Raw genomic sequence first — 16,998 nt, 5'->3', positions numbered from 1 at the left:
GGAGAGCGAGGAAAAACAAAATAAGAGAACTTACAGATAGCATTGGAGAGGTACACTCTGATTTGGCTACCATGGGGCTGATGGCAAATGAGTACTTTCAGAACATTTTCACGGCTGATACATCCTTGAATGCCGCACCGATTCTGGACCTTCTGGACGCTAGGGTATCGGCTGAAGATAACTCCAGGCTATGCAAGGATTTTTCGAATAAGGAAATATCTGATGCTCTGTTTCAAATAGGCCCGCTCAAGGCGCCGGGCCCGGATGGCCTCCCGGCACGGTTTTTCCAGCGCAATTAGAGCACGCTAAAGGAGGGGGTTTTGGCGGCAGTGAAAGACTTTTTTCAATCGGGTGTTATGCCGGAGGGGGTAAATTCTACATCCATTGTGCTTATTCCTAAAGTATCAAATCCTACCAAACTTTCAGATTACAGGCCAATCAGTCTCTGTAACGTTATATATAAGGTTATCTCAAAGTGTTTGGTTAATAGGTTGATACCTCTTTTGGATGATCTCATCTCTCCGGAGCAGAGTGCCTTTATTCCGGGAAGAATGATTACGGACAATGCGCTTGTGGCCTTTGAGTGGATCCACCACATCAAGCAAGAGAAGGATCCAACAAAGAGCTTTTGTGCATATAAGTTGGATCTGTCCAAGGCCTATGATAGGGTCGATTGGGTCTTTTTGAGGCAAGTGATGCAAAAGTTGGGTTTCTCTCAGCGATGGGTTGACTGGATTATGACATGTGTCACGTCGGTGAGATACTCGGTGAATTTTAATGGAACCCTCTTGGATTCGTTTGCGCCATCGCGTGGGCTTCGGCAAGCAGACCCTTATCGCCTTTATTATTTTTGTTTGTGGCAGATGGACTTTTAGTTTTGTTGAGGAAAAGTGTGGAGATGGGTGAGTTAACTCCTGTCAAAGTGTGTAGAGGTGCGCCTGGTATCTCACATTTACTCTTTGCTGATGATACAATCCTGTTTTTTCAAGCTTCTAAAGCTCAGGATGAAAGGGTGAAAGCTATCTTGGATGTGTATGGTTCGGCCACTGGACAAAGTCTCAATTTTGATGAATGTTCACTACTATTTGGTGATGCATGCCCAGGTCCAGCCCAAGAGGAGACCAAAGTGGCACTTCATGTTACTAGCCACTTCTTTGAGGATAGGTACTTGGGGCTGCCCACACCGGAGGGGAGGATGTCGAAGGGGCGCTTCTAGAACTTGCAGGCTAGATTGACAAAATGTTTGGTCCAGTGGGGAGATTGACATCTAGGCCAACCCGGGCGCGAGGTGCTGATCAAATCAATAGCTCAGGCACTGCCAACCTACATAATGGGAGTCTTCAAAGTGCCCTTCTCGGTTTGTGATGATCTCACTCGAATGGTAAGAAATTTTTATTGGGGCTCGGCGGAAGGCAAGAGGAAAGTGCATTGGCGCGGATGTGACTATTTAATGCAGGCCAAGTTGAAAGGAGGAGTGGGCTTCCGAGACTTTCAGATGTTTAACCAAGCCCTGCTAGCATGTCAAGCGTGGAGGCTCTTAACTAAACCAGATAGCCTGTGTGCCCAAGTTTTAAAAGCAAGGTACTACCCATTGGGCAGGTTGGATGATACAGTGTTCACTAGGAATGCATCATCGTCATGGCAAGCGATCAGTTATGGAATGGATCTTTTGAAGAAGGGCCTAGTTTGGAGAGTTGGCAACGGCAAGAGTATTCGAGTTTGGCGAGATAACTGGATCCCTAGGCCCTTTTCCTACAAACCAATCTCGCCGCAGGGTAGATGTCGTGTTCGTTTCGTGTCTAACTTGTTAAACCAGAATGGATCATGGAACTTTGAGCTTTTGAATGCTTACTTCATTTCCGCAGATGTACAAGAAATAGCAAAGATCAGAGCATCCCCAAGGATGGAGGACGATGTGATAGCATGGGGGCCAGGTAAACATGGTATATTTACTGTTAAATCGGCCTATAATCTGGCCTTTGAGGAGGCGCACCGGGCCACTGAGGTATCCTCCAGCTCGTCACCATCAGGACAGAGCAAGTGTTGGGATTTTGTTTGGAAAAGCTGGGCACTGCCTTCAGTTCGTAACTTTGCATGGAGGCTTGCCACCAATTCACTTCCTACCTGGCAGCGGAAGCATAAAATTGGCCTCGAAGTTGGTAGCAAATGTCCGGTCTGTGGAATGGAGGAGGAAGACAATTTTCATCCGTTCATTAACTACCAGTTTGGACGGAACCTGTACCTTGCCATGTCCAAAGTTTGGGCGATCCCGGAGTTGGAATCCATACGCCACAACGGGGAGGAGTGGCTGCTCCATGTTCTTGCACCATTGAATGATGTGGGGCGGATGATGGTCTTGATGATATTTTGGAGAAGCTGGTTTGTCCAGAACGAAGTGGTGCATTGTAAGCCTGCACCACATATGGAGGCTTCAGTATGTTTCTTGCGAAGCTATGTGGACTCCCTGATCGGAATCAAGCTATCCCCGCATGCAGATCCAGCAAAAGGCAAGTCCCCTATAGTGTATGAGAAGCCAATGCCGTCTGGAAATGTCATTACTGTGTCAGAGGAGATACGATGGAAGCCACTGGAGTTGGGGTGGAACAAACTAAACACTAACGAGTCCTTTGATTCGTCTGGTAATGCTGGGGCGGGAATGATTTTACGAGTTCACCGTGGGATCATCAATTTCTCGGCATGCAGAACCTTGTACTCCTGTAGAGATGCATTGGAGGCAGAGCTTTGCGCGTGCATGGAAGGGATATTGTTGGCGATTCAATGGAGCGATCTTGCTATACTGCTGGAGATGGATTCTCTGGAGGCCGTGGCTATGATTTCATGTGACATCGTCGACCGCTCCGTCTACGCTTCCATCGTGAGATTAAGCACTTAATGTCCCTTAGACAGACTCGTATATCTCATATTGTTAGATCTCAGAACAAGGCTAGTGATTGTTTAGCAGGTTTTGCTAGAACCCAAGGTAGAACCATGACCTGGCTAGGGGCTGGTCCGGTTGAGTTGATGGAGATTGCTTCTCTTGATTGTAAGGACATCTTGATTGAGTAATGCAAGTTATTTATCCCGCAAAAAAAAGAAAAAGGAAATGCTGGAAGAAAAAAGACATGTCAACATGGTGAGAGAGAGGGAACATGCCCACATGGTTGGGCCCCTCACCCCACCGCGTCCCCACGAAGGGGTGCTCCCGCGGGTGGTCCATCGAACATTATGGCGGTTGGAATCGCAGTAGTCGTTTCAGAAAATGAAAACAAGTGGGTTTCGTGCTCGGCACGTCATTTTCCCTAAATACCTACACTGGACATGTCGTGTTGCGAATTTATATATCTAGATCGTGGATTGAAAGTTCAAACACATGAAAAGAAAACAACACGGAGAAATATGGAGATCTGCACTGTGGTGATTAGCTAATAGACACTTGTAGTGCATTGCGCCCTCCTAACTTTGACATGACTAAACTGCGCGAGAAAGTGATAAAAGGCTCAGTTCATCGTGGCTAACTTTTTGTGAACCGTAACAAGAATTCAATAGACATATTGACCCCCTTTAAAGAAAAAGGAAAAGAAAATCATTTTAGAAAAGTTTTAGTCGGTGCGCACGATCTGGCGCCTCCCCTCCTCCCCTGTTCGGCGTGCGGGCCAGCCTGGTCGGGCCGTGCTTCCCTTGGTCTCCGGTTCTGTACAGGAGGCGCTCGTGGTGTCGGGGATCTAGTTCGGGCGAAATCCCTGGCCGGCCATGACCGACTGCGCCGACGGCGACGCCTAAGGGTGTCGTTCCCCTCCTTGAAGGCGTCAGTATGGACTGATCTCCTCACTTCCCAGGCCCGGCCCTGATGGGGGGCAGGGGGCAGGCCGTCCCGGGCCCCCGAAAGAGTGGGGCCCCAACGTTTGTCTGTTATTGTCACACCTGGCCACTTTGCATGTGTGACTTGGCAACCCTGCGGGAGGGACCCACCGGCGTGTGCGTGTGTGAGTCGCGTGAGCTTATAAGCTGGCCGCCTGTGGCTGTTGTGGTGTGTGTGATGTAACCAGCTCAACCTCTCACCCAATCCTTCCTCTGGAAGTAAAGTTCTTCTTCCTCTCCAAGTCCCTCTCTCACGCTGCCCTCACCCCTCTCGATCCCCTTCTCCCCTCGTTCGTTATAGTTGGTACTCAGAGCCAAAAGCACCCCAAATTTTTTTCTCCCCGTCGAGCTGGTTGAAGATCGGTAACATCCACCGCGCCGGTGTGTGCTGCTCCGGCAAGCGCACCCGAAATCCATCACAGGGTTCGATCTCTCCCAAGTGAGATGACAACTCCCTCCAAAGCTTCGGCGGCAACGCGTCAGGTGTTGGCCGCCATGGACGAGAGCAACAACAACATCACCAAGATGCTCAAGTCTCTCCTCGCCAAGATGGACGAGCAGAAGGCGATCCACGACAAGCAGATCGAGATTCAGGCTGCCTTCAACGCACAGATCTCGCAGGACGTGCGTGGACTTGCCTGATAGGTCGATCTAACCCAGGCCGACGTCGGCGCGACCCGCAAGACGGTGGAGGGCTTTGCATCGCCGTCGGGCTCGGTCACCACCGTGCTTCACCAGCCCGCCGCTCCGCAACAACAACCACCACCGCCCCTGCCGCCTCCTCACTTGCCGTGCATGGCCGCCGAACCAGGCCGCCCTGCGACCGCGCACGCGCGCCTCGGTGACCATCGCCTTCTGTTGGTTCCAGTGGCTCCTTAGGGCGGATTCGCCGCTCCGGCTGTTGTTCCCTATCCAACAGCAGGCTACTATGACAACGACTACCACAAGCCAGCGAAGCACGATTTCCCTCGGTTCGATGGCTCCGCCCCGTACCTGTGGCTGGATCGCTGTCTGGCGTACTTCGAGCTTTACAAGGTCGCACCACACAACTGGGTGGCCACCGCGGCGCTGTACATCGAAGGCCAAGCCGGACACTGGCTGCAGGAATTTCGTCAAACACATCGTGGCATCACCTGGAAGTGTTCACGTCCGCTGTGCTGGAGGAGTTCAGTGCCGACGAGTTTGAGGTGGTCATGCACAAGCTGCTGCAGCTTCGCCAGCCTGCCACTATCGCCGAGTCTCGCGCGGCGTTCGACGAGCAAATGTACCATCTGCTTGCGCTCGACTCGTCCATCAACACCAAGTTCTTCGTCACCCAGTTCATCCTGGGCTTGAATGACGAGCTACGCGCCCCGGTTCGGCTTCAGGCGCCCTCGAGCATCACCAGGGCGTCGGTGTTGGCGTGCATTCAAGAGGAGGAATTGGGTATAATGCGCGCACGCCCACGCATCACGCCAGCGGGACGGCCTCCATCGGCGACGACGACTCCACAACCACGGGCGGCTGCGCCCAACCGCGCCCCCACGGACGACTACGCACGCGAGCGGCAACTTCGCGACTACCGCCGTGCTAATAACATGTGCTTCAAGTGCGGCGACCGCTACTCGCGTGAGCACCGGTGCGCCCAGCCCGCCCAGCTGCTCACCATCAGTATTGGCGATCACGGAGAGGTGCTCTTCGACAACACCATCCACGCCCTGCAACTGCTCGACGACCCTGGACCAGCCGCGCAGCCGCCCGCTCCTGCTGGGGACGCCCCCGAGTGCTACCTCCTCTCGTCGCACGCCCTGGACGGCACGGACTCGGCGACTATGATCCGTCTGGTGCGCTGGTGGGCAACCAGATCATGTTGCTTCTACTCGATTCTGGCAGTTCGCACAACTTCGTCAAGAAGTCCTTTGTCGATCGCCTCAGGCTGGCGACAGAAGAGATGCCGCGGGTGGACGTGCGCGTTGCCAACGGTGACCGTCTCACCTACAACCGTATCGTGCCCGGGCTCAAGTGGTGGATGCAGGGGAACACGTTCGCCACACCGATGCGCGAGCTGGACATTAGCGCCTACGACGGCTTCCTGGGCATGGACTGGCTCGCCTAGCACAGTCCCATAACGTGTCACTGGCAGGACAAGTGGGTCAAGTTCACCCACGACGGCAAAGAGGTCACACTTCGGGGCGTGCCCATGAAGGCGTCCACCACGCTCAAGGCGATCAAACCCGACGAGTTGCGCAAGATGATCGCGGGGCAACGACATCTAGGCTATGTCCATGGTGGACACGTGTCGGCGCGCACCGCCACCATGGCGTAAGTGTGCCAGCCAGACACCGCTCGTTGATCTTCTGGAGGAGTTCTTCGACGTGTTCACGGCGCCGCATGGGCCCCCTCCACACCGCCAGTACGACCACGCCATCACACTGGTCGAGGGCGCGGTCCCCGCGAACACGTGCCCATACCATTACTCGCCGCTCCAGAAGGACAAGATCGAGCGCCGGGTCAAGGAAATGCTAGACGCCGGTGTGATCACGCACAGTGTGAGCCCGTACGCCGCGCCGGTCCTGCTGGTCAAGAAGAAGGACGGCACCTGGCGGTTCTGCGTCGACTATCGCCGCCTCAACGACGCGACCATCAAAAACAAGTTTCCTCTGCCCATCATCGACGAGCTGCTCGACGAATTGGCCGGTGCTGCGGTCTTCTCCAAGCTAGACTTGCGCGCTGGCTACCATCAGATCAGGATGCGCGAGGAGGACGAGTACAATACGGTGTTCAAGACGCACCATGGACACTTCCAGTTCAGGGTCATGTCGTTCGGCCTCACGAACGCGCCGGCCACGTTCCAGTGCCTGATGAACGCCATCTTTGGTAAGTATGTGCGCAAGTTTGTGATCATCTTTCTGGATGACATTCTCGTCTTCAGTGAGACCATGGAGAAGCACCTGGAGCACCTGCGCATCGTCTTTGAGCTCCTTCGTGCACACCAGCTCTATGTCAAGGAGCCCAAGTGCACTTTCGCCGCTGATCACATCGACTACCTCGGCCACGTGATCTCCAAGGAGGGTGTGGCCACAGACAAGGAGAAAACGAGCGCGATGGAACAGTGGCCGACGCCGACGAACGCCACCGAGCTGCGCGGTTTTCTGGGCCTCACCGGCTACTACAGAAAATTCGTGTCGCACTACGGCATCATCGCCAAGCCACTAACACAGCTGCTCACCAAGAAAGGCTTCGCCTGGACGGAGCAAGCTCAAGCGGCCTTCGATCGGCTCAAGACGGCGATGGTCACCATGCCAGTGCTCGCGCTCCCGAACTTCGACAAGCGTTCTCGACCGAGACGGGCACGTGCGACACGGGAGTAGGCGCGGTGCTGGTCCAGGGAGGCCACCCGGTCGCCTACTTCAGGAAGGCCCTGGGAGTGCGCAACCAGCAACTATCGATGTACGAGAAGGAGTTTCTGGCCGTGATGATGGCGATCGACAAATGGCGGTCGTACCTGCAGCGTGGCCCCTTCGACATCCTCACGGACCACAAGTCCCTCTGCAACCTGGGCGAACAGCACCTGGAGACCGAGCTGCAACGCAAGGCCATGGCGAAATTGGTGGGACTGCAATTCAGGTTTCAGTACAAGCGGGGACTGGACAACGGAGCGGCCGATGCCTTGTCGCGCGTCGGCAAGCAGCTCGACCTGGCCGTGCTTTCAACGTGCGAGCTGGCCTGGATACAGGAAGTGCTCATCTCCTACTCCAGGGACCCGGATGCACAAGATCGCCTTCAGATGCTCTCCCTGGCCAGCCCGGACAACGACGGCTACGAGCTGCCTCGCGGTGTCATTCGATCGGTGCCAACGCCGCGCTCCGCACTAAGCTCATCGCCGCGCTCCACAACAGCACGGTGGGTGGTCACTCTGGTGCCACGGCGACGTACCAGCGCGTGCGCAAGCATTTCGAGTGGCGCGGTCTCAAGCGCGACGTCGAGGAATTTGTGCAGCAGTGCGCGATCTGCCAGCAGGCGAAGCACGAGCACTGCAAGCCGGCAGGACTCCTGGCACCTCTTCCGGTGCTGACCGCGCTGTGGGAAGATCTCACGATGGATTTCATGGACGGGCTGCACGTGTCAGACGGCGCGGACACAATCATGGTGGTGGTGGACCGGTTCACCAAGTTCGCCCATTTCGTTCCCCTGCGCCACCCGTTCCATGCACCGCAAGTGGCGAAGGCATTCTGGGACAATGTAGTGAAGCTCCACGGCATCCCTGCTTCGATCGTCTCCGACCGCGACAAGGTGTTCACCAGCAACCTATGGAAGCAACTGTTCGCCGGCGCGGGCACCAAATTTCTCTACTCCACCGCGTACCATCCGCAGACGGACGGCCAGAGCAAGCGCGTGAACCAGTGCATGGAGATGTATCTCCGGTGCATGGTGCACGACGCGCCGCGTCAGTGGGTCGTTGACTGCCCATGGCTGAGTTATGGTAAAACTCTATGTTCCACGCCTTGCTCAACTGCACTCCCTTCAAGGCGCTCTACGGGAGGGAGGCCAACCTAGGGGCAATGCCGGCCTGGCCAGCGGACGAGCACGCGGCGAAGACATGGACTGGGCGGCGCACACAGAGCACATCCGCGCCCAGCTGGAGCACGCTCAGCGCTGTTTCAAGAAGCAGGCCGATCGCAACCGCAAGGAGCACCAGTTCCAGGTCGACGAGCAAGTGATGTTGAAGCTGCAGCCCTACGTGCAGCGCTCGGTCATCAGCCGGCCTTGCGCCAAGCTCGCCTTCAAATTCTTCGGCCCGTACACTGTCCTTGAGAAGATCGGTCTCATGGCGTACAAGCTGGACCTGCTGCCCGTGAGTCAGGTGCACCCTGTCTTCCACATATCCCAGCTCAAGCCATCCACGCCGGACTACATGCCGGTGTACGCAGAGCTGCCGCGCGTGCTGGACCTCTTCGTGTCGTCGGCAGCACCAACGCAGCTGCTGGAACGACGCATGATGAAGCGCGGGAATGCTGCCATCGTGCAGGTCAAGGTGCGATGGGGCGAGGGCTCGCCGGCCGCCACCACATGGGAAGATTATGAGGTTCTCCGGCAGCGTTTTCCTTCAACAGCCATTTGGAAGGACTCGGGGGCAAGTTCCCAGAAAGAAGCTCAGTCTTAAGGGGGAGAGAATGTCACACCTGGCCACTTGGCATGTGTGACTTGGCAACCCTGCGGGAGGGACCCACCGGCATGTGCGTGTGTGAGTCGCGTGAGCTTATAAGCTGGCCGCCTGTGGCTGTTGTGGTGTGTGTGATGTAACCAGCTCAACCTCTCACCCAATCCTTCCTCTGGAAGTAAGGTTCTTATTCCTCTCCAAGTCTCTCTCTCACGCTGCCCTCACCCCTCTCGATCCCCTTCTCCCCTCGTTCGTTACAGTTATCTGTATCAGGCCCATGAGGAAAGATGATTCTAGGCAAATTTTGATGCAACAGACCTGTACATGCGGACATTAGATGTGGGCAAGTAAATCAGCGATTTGCTAAATTGGTGGAACTTCCGTTTCCGTTGCGTAGGTCCGCGCATGACGATATTACCGATCGGCCTGGCCACATATCACGCACGACAGCTCAAGTCCCCAAGTACGAGCGCGACCCTGCCGCCGACACAGCCTCCTCCCGCAGAGCCCTCCCTCGATGCTTCCTCCTCCAATGGCGGATCGAGTACTTTCATGTTCATCACCATGGAAAGGAGTAACAATACCACCGGCCCTGGCAGGCAGTTTTGAACTACAGATTGATCAGGTTAGCATCTTCCTGATGCATCATCCAACCGAGCTAGCTAGATTGATATATGATTTGTTTGTGGCAGAATTAGGAGATCTAGTGAATTAGCGGAGACGAGTAGGATGTCCTTCTGACTAATTTTTGTATGGCAATCCTTCTGACTAATTAATCTGGTTGTGTTGGGTATGGATGCATGATAGACGAGGGCAGTGGATGTCTAGACTCCATGGAATAATGATGATAGCCAAGCTAAAATTAATTGGAGGATTCATGGTCGATTCAATATAATTAGGTGGCAAAATTTATTTTTAGTGTTGCAAATTATAAACTTATCTCACCTGCGCGGAGATCTAGTGAATTAGCGGAGACGAGTAGGATGTCCTTCTGACTAATTTTTGTATGGCAATCCTTCTGACTAATTAATTTGGTTGTGTTGGGTATGGATGAAAGACGAGGGCAGTGGATGTCTAGACTCCATGGAATAATGATGATAGCCAAGCTAAAATTAATTGGAGGATATATTCATGGTCGATTCAATATAATTAGGTGGCAAAATTTATTTTTAGTGTTGCAAATTATAAAGTTACCTCACCTGCGCGGAGAAGTTCAATTACTTTTGTTTGCCAAAATATGATGAAATATACAATGGATGGCGTCGATGGCGGAGGACCTGCCAAGGCTCGCGTAGGTGGAGGTCGTCGTTTGGCGTCGATGGCGGAGGACTTGCCAAGGTTGACACCTTAATCTACTCTGAAGATGGACCAGTGGAAAATGGCGACGACGACACATGTGAGTGCGCCGGATCGGTTTGTGCCTCGGACCTCACAGATGGCTCGGTCGGGGTCTCCGGTTTTAGATGTTAGGCTTAGATGAGAGGTCTGGATATATGGCCCAGCTTGCACCCCTTCATCATATGGATAGGAGTAGTGGTAGATGTTGCCAAGATGGTGATTTCAGACATATTGTTGTTCTACTTTGTAAGGTCCTCAAAAATAATTAATAAAATGGCCGTATGCATCTTCCAGATGCACAGGCCGGGGTCATCCTTCTTTTTTTTATAAAAAAAAATATATGCATGCTTGTGCAATCATACGTGCTCCTTATGTATCCACAAGGATTTTTTATTCCTCCCAAAAAGAACCCAAAATTTTCATCTAGCTAGATTAATCGTGAAAATAAAAAGTATAAGTCATTTACGAGCCTAATTAAGATATATATACTCACCCACACAGGGCCACAAAATACACGCACAAAAAACTAATTAAGCACGGGAGCAACACCTAACATGGCAGAATTTCTGACTACTTACGATCTTCATCGGATCCATGAAGACCTCTTGTAGATGGAGGAATCGCTAGATGGGCGAGGAACCTCTCCGGTGACCTCATGATCGAGGGCCATCAACAAGAGTTTTTCTTTCCTCCCGGAAAACCAGAAGTTCCCGTCTGGATGGATGGATCGATCGATCGAAATAACAAGAAGGCATTTACGAACAAGCACGGGACCAATAATAAGTACTCGTAGAATTTCTGATAAAATTCCAGGTGGATAGTTGCGCTACAACGAAACTGGAAGAGAAGAAAATTAAACGACAGCTCAAAGATAAATCTCGGACGGCACAATCCTAGTTAATCGCTGCATCTTGCACGGCCGCGGAGATGGATGGATCCCCGCCGTCGCCAACGTGATTAACGTCTGATCCGATATCCTCTGCGCGAGGAACCGGTCCAGCGACCACAGGAGCGACGGGGACTTTCCCCCTGACAGCTCCCTACTCCACCTCCAGACATATCTTGGCCCAGCGTTCGAGCGCCCTCGCCTTCTCCTCGGTCCCCCAAGCACCGCGAGCTTCTCCTTCCAAGCCGAGGGCGTCGGCGGCCAGAGTGGCAGCCTTCTCCAGCACCTCGGTGCTTTTCAGCGTGAACTCCATCGTGAACTCGGCAGGAATCTGGATAGATAGGAGGGAGAGAGGAAGAGCGAGGTAGGGGATTGGTCGATGGAGAGTGAGGGAGAATATGGGGGTGGAGCTGGATTTTATAGAACTCTGAAGATCCAGAGGTTGGAGAAAATAGTGTGCAGTAGGTTTTTGCGGCTTGCCGAAAAAGGATTTTCCCCGCTTTGTATACAAAGCAATCAACCGATACATCTAACGATAGGTGCTGGGACGGAAGCAACACAGTCACACCCAAAAGAAAAGAAAGAGAAAACAAAAGAAATTAATGCCAACAACGGTGGGTCGACAAAAAACGAAAAAGCCTCGTGGCCGCTGCACCCACCGAAGATCGTCCACCAAGCTCCGAGCCTCCGAAGCGTCGGTACCAATCAACACCTTCAAGAAGAGACGCGACAAGGACGACGCTGCTGTCAAGGGTTTCCCCCGGTACGCTATGAGGAGAGAGGAAGGGTAGCCCTGACGCCCTTCAGGAAGGTCAGGCGGTACCCACAAGCGCCACCGCGTCAGTGTCGGCCAAGCCAACAAGGATTTCTCCCGATCCCAACCTCCATCTCAGGCACTCCAGAGCTCGCCACCAAACAGATCCTCACCCTGCGTCAATCCGGTCACGAAGCTTCTCACGCCGTCTCACCATGACACCGTGAAGCATGGTCGCACAAAGAAGGAGAGGAGCTGGGACTAGGGCAGCAGTGCCATCGGCACGCGGGAGGGCTCCATCTCCACCGCCGAAGACGATAGCTGACCGGACGAAATAGCAGGGACATATCGGGCCCGTGGTCGCACAGGCCCGGCCGGGATCTCCGAGGCCCATCAAGTTCCCGCCTTCGCGCTGTAGCCGGCACGCCGTCGACGCCGCTGCCCCTGTCCAAGCCGCTCCCCTGCCTCCCTGCACAGAGCGCCGCCAAGTGGAAGCACCACCACCACGCGCGCCGCCAGCCACCACCACCAGGTCGCCTGACCGCCACCGGCCGAGCTGCACCACCACCGCACGCCCGCGATGGAGAGGAACCAACGCAGCCGCCGGGGGCCCAAAGCCGAACCCCAGCCGCCGTCCACGCCGCCTGCAGCCCGCGGCCGCCTGCCGGACGGATCCGGCCGCCATGGCGAGGCGCACACCACCGGGCAGCCGGCCACGCCGCGCCAAGCCCGCCAGGAGGCACGCGCCGCCACGCCGCGGTACCCCGCGTCTGCACCGTGCCCGCACCCGAAGAAGCGGCCCGCGCCGCCCCGTCGCGCCGGGGGAAGAACAGGCCCCGCCGCCGCCAGCGCCGGCCCGACCGCGTCCCCAGGCGGCGGCAAGGGAGGAGGGAGGAAGAGGAGAGGAGGCTCGCGGCGAGCGGATCTGGAGGCCCTCGACGGCCGCCTCGCAGGTTGCCGCGCAGGGAGGGAAACCTAGTGGGGATAGCGTTTGTTAGAAGGAACAGAGGGATCTGTCGGTGTGTTGTTTCCTCTTTCGGGCACGTGATTAGTTCGCTCGCTCGGGCACGCCTCACTGTCGCCACCACCGTATCGGCTGGTTTTGGCAAGCTGGCAATGGCCATATCGCATGCCTTAATGGAGTCGTGTGCATGGATGTGCATGCGGATCACATAAAGGTGAGAGCACGTGTTGGTGCAACGTAAATGTACCACTTGTGTTTACTAGTAATAATGTACGTGCAATGCAAGTTTATATTAGGTAGGATATTAGTTGCACGTTATATTAGATAAGATATATCTGTTGCACGTTGGTATTTGGTAAGATATCAATTACTTTTTCATGGAAATGGTAGGATATTAATTACATGGCAGATTTCATGGGATAGCGTTGAGTCAAACGTATTTATAACCAATGGCAGCGATGGGTAATTAGAGGGTTAAACATGTTTGGTGCTCAATATTGAAGCAATTTGAACCGCTAGGTAACATGATTTGATGGTCGAGATGATTTAGATCTACCCATTTGGGTCTTTTTATATTGGTATAGATACTGTATTTGTTTGCCTGGTAACAACTGAATGCACCACTCGTGTTGGTGCAACGTAAAGCTTTTAAGGATTGTTCGCTTTCCACCCCTCACCCCCCGCGTCACCTCCCGGGGCGGCTCGAGCGGAGCCTAATCCCACCGCCGCCACCTACCACCCCTTCTCTCCTCAACCCCTCGCCACCGCTGAATGACACGGCCGGGCTAAGCCCGCGCAGCGGACAACGGCGGCGGGGCTCTCCCGGCCCGTGACAGCGCGGTCCGTATGCCGGATTTGGGCGGCGGCCTTGGCTTTGTGGCGAAGGGCGGCGCGACGGCGGGGCCTGGTGACGCGCCAGTCTCCCCCATGGTAGCGGTCGGTGTGCGAGGGCGTGGCGCTCTGGTTGTCAACATTGGTGGCTCCCCGGCTAGGTCTCCGGCTCCGTGACGGCCGGGTGATGGTGGTCCATGGGAGGGCTGGCCGCTGCCGGATCCAGCCCGGCATGGTCAGATTTGGCCGGCTAGCGGTGGTTTCTTCCTACGGCAATGCGTCCGCGTGGTGCTGTGGCTGCAGAGCAGCGTGGCGACCTCCTGTCCGTGAGGGTGGTTTTTCTTCGGGTGGTGCTCTCCGGATGCTGCTGTGATGTGCTGGACTAGGTCAGTGTGAGACTTGCAACTTTCTCTTGTGAAGCTCGTTGGCCAAATTGGAGCTGCCATGTCCTTGATGCTTTGGTCGATTGTTTGGCGTAGTTGTGGCCAGGTCGTCCGCATGTGCCCCTTGTGGGGTTTGTATCTAGGTTTTTCCCCGCTTTTTCTTTAATTAACCGAGCAACTTTCTTTTTCTTAATCAATGAAAATGGCAAATCTTTTGCCTCGTTTCAGAAAAGAACAACTGCAGTGTTTTTTTTCTGCTATCTCTTGTTTATTTTGTCGCACGTACCTTCACTAGAAGAGCAAAGCTCTTTCTTTGGAGGGAAACGGTAGGGACCGGCGCACCGGCTGAAGATTGGGCCGGTCTCCCTCTTCCTCGCGCAGCTTCCACATCTCGCGCAGCTTCCCGGGCGCGCGCCGCCCCTCTTCTTCTGCCCCCTCCTCCCCACCCCTTCCCCATCCCTTCCCCCTCCCTCCCCCCCTGCCCGCCCCCCAGTCGCCGCACCACGCCTCCCCTTCCCCCGCTCGAAGCTCGCCATGGCTCTGCGCGGTGACCATCCCATCTCGCCGGCGACCGAGGAGGGGGTGACCACGGGAGATGCTACAACCGGGGCGACGGGGTGCTACCACGGCGACGCTGATGCACCCCCGCGGGAGGCCGGGGTGTGTGACGGCGATGACCGAGGTGACCGTGGGCTGCAACCACGGCTTTTCTACCGCCGGTAGCCGGTTGAAGCTTTTTCTATATACGGTTGAAGCTTTTTTGTCAATGTTTTGCAACTTTTTCTCTGGTCGTAGGTCTGGTTGAAGCTTTTTTTCTTAACGGATGAAGCTTTTTTATACACGATTGAAGCTTTTCCAAACCACAGTGGAAGCTTTTTTGAAAACGATAAAAACTTTTTTCGTTCTTTTGTGTTTGCTACAACCACGTCATTTTTTTGCTGCAATCGGCAACCACAGAAGCTACATCCAGTTAACAATTTTGCTACAATGAAGACGGCGGGCTGCAGCGGTAAGCTTTTTTTGCTGGAAGCGATAAACTTTTTTGCTACAACCGGTGTCGTTTTTTGTTGGAACTAGCAAGAGCCTCGAGTGGGCACACGGTGAGGTACAACGCGAGCACAACGACAGGTGCTGCGGCCGGCGGCCGGCGCCACCGGAGATGCGGCCATCTCCCCGGGAGCTGCAAGCCTGCAACCACGGGGGTGCAACCATGGGCGCACGCTGCTGCATCCACAGAGGGGAGAAACGCACGAAGGCGGCATAGGTGAGGGCGGCGACCAACGGCGAGGGCGGCGACCGGCGGCGACGACGGCGAGGCAGCGAGCCGGCAGCAGGGGAGGAGGTGCGGCAGCGCGCAGGGGGGGTGGGTAGTGAGTCGGGCGGGGGAGGAGGAGTGGGGGATTCGCAAGGGGCGAGGAAGACGATGACCCAGTCCAGATCGAGCGGTTACGCAGCCTCCGTGTTAGTCAGATCGAACGGCTGGCGCTAGACCGGCCGAAACGTTTCGGCCGGCGCACCGGCGCCTATCAGCGCCCTTCTTTGGATGCTAATCTCGCCCTACCCGTTCGATCACTCACATCTAGTACCCCCGCTGCGCAGTGGATCCAAGCACCTACCCCAGCTTGCCGCGCCGGGCGTGCGGTGCTTGCGCGCGTCTCTCCCTTGACGCAGTGTCGTCGGCTGTCTGCAGCTTCGCTACCCCACTACTGAAGCTCTCCAACGCACCATGGTTCCAACTTTTCCTGCCAGAAGTTTCAACACCCCTTCATAGCCTTTTGATCGACCGTCATAGCATCTGCTAGCTGCACCCATAGCTCCCGCCGCCCGTGATTGTAGCCTGCATCACACCACTCGTCGCCTCGCGGGGACATCGGCGCTGCCAATCCTAGCACCATGTACCCCTCTGGCTAAAGTCCCAACTATACCCCTTCGTTGGTTGTAGCTTTGGTGTGGACTGTTCATAGCACTGCCATCGCTTCTCTCCCCTATCGCCTCCATCTCCGATGCGACGCCTGCTAGTGCAGCACTGCCGCCCGCTCACAAGCGCCCACCTCGAGTGTTTCTCTGAGGTCGGTGGATCACCACACATGTGTTGTTGTTTCCCCCGTGGCTCAGCTAGCAACACCCAGCATGCGTCCCTAGTAGTACCATAGGGCCCAACTCACGCGCAATGCAGGTGACGAGAGGCGGCTAGCCTGTAGCACAGGTAAGCCTCCCCCTCAGTGTTAAGAGTGTGTCTATGTCGTTGCTCACAGTAGGTGCTGACCAGTTCACCCTGACCAACCAATGAAGCAGATCAGAGGAATCTAAGGCATGCTGATCGCAGGATAGGAAACCCCGATGGGCATACCACTATAGAGAAGTCATTGGCCGGAGCAGCATAGGGAAGGTCGAGGTTGGCGACAACAGGGCATAATCAATATCGTGTCATGCACGTTGATTTGGGGGATAAAGTTGTGAGGAAAGAGATGTCCTATTGAGCGAATCCATATGGAAGGGATACGAAAGGAAGAGTGCTAGGATGTTGTTGGCAAGGACAACGAGAGAGATGTTGCACATGGTGGTGATTGATCGTTCGCTCGATCACCATACCTTTCCTTCCAAGATTTATGAAGTCAACACAGATGTGTTGCCATAGGCAAGATTATTTGTCTTCTCTCATAGAAGGAATAGTCCACATTAATCTGCATACATGGCATCAAATCTAGGGTTTGATACCTAGTGTGTTGGAGGTATGCAAGTCCCTGTGATCATCAAGCCATATGTATGACACTAACGGGGAAGTGTTCCCTTCTTTGAGGAAACATCAAACACAACATAGATGCATTGTGGACAAGTCTTATA

This window comes from Triticum aestivum, chromosome 7A (assembly GCF_018294505.1).
Source record: "Triticum aestivum cultivar Chinese Spring chromosome 7A, IWGSC CS RefSeq v2.1, whole genome shotgun sequence".
Taxonomy (NCBI): domain Eukaryota; kingdom Viridiplantae; phylum Streptophyta; class Magnoliopsida; order Poales; family Poaceae; genus Triticum; species Triticum aestivum.
This window is presented reverse-complemented; position numbering follows the sequence as displayed.